The following is a 557-nucleotide window of genomic DNA, read 5'->3' as shown; positions in this document are numbered from 1 at the left end:
CATGGCTGTTTACCACAAACACAACATTTATTCCAACATTATAATCATTCCATTATTTTGATTTCAAATCCACACATTGTCACTGAAAATGCTTTTTCAGCATTGCAATTCTTTTTTTACACAGTAGTAATGCAATCTTTCACAGACATGTTTAAACACAATAAATATAAGCAACACATTATTCAATGCTTTTTACTTTTGCATTTACTTCTAGATTTATATATTAAGTTGCTCAAGCAAGTGGCAAAACATTTAAACTACTTTTCTTACGTTATCACAAATCAAAAATCAATCCGAGCAGCTGAGTCCTTAACCATCTTCAAGATTTTTAATCCTAAAGGTTTACTCCACCTTTATTTGACCCTCTAACTCTAGCACTTTCTATTTTATTTTAATTCTACTTTATCTATATTTATCTTCTTTTTTTTATTTTTTATTTAAAAAAAACAAAAAGAAAACAAACAAACACTAGCTTTCTATTTTTTCTATTCTATCTACTTGTTTTTCTTTGTGCGTGTGTGTGTATATGTGTGTGTGTGTATGTGTGTGTGTGTATA

Source organism: Sinocyclocheilus rhinocerous, unplaced genomic scaffold, assembly GCF_001515625.1.
Source record: "Sinocyclocheilus rhinocerous isolate Xijiao unplaced genomic scaffold, SAMN03320098_v1.1 scaffold2639, whole genome shotgun sequence".
NCBI classification, from domain to species: Eukaryota; Metazoa; Chordata; class Actinopteri; order Cypriniformes; family Cyprinidae; genus Sinocyclocheilus; species Sinocyclocheilus rhinocerous.
This window is presented reverse-complemented; position numbering follows the sequence as displayed.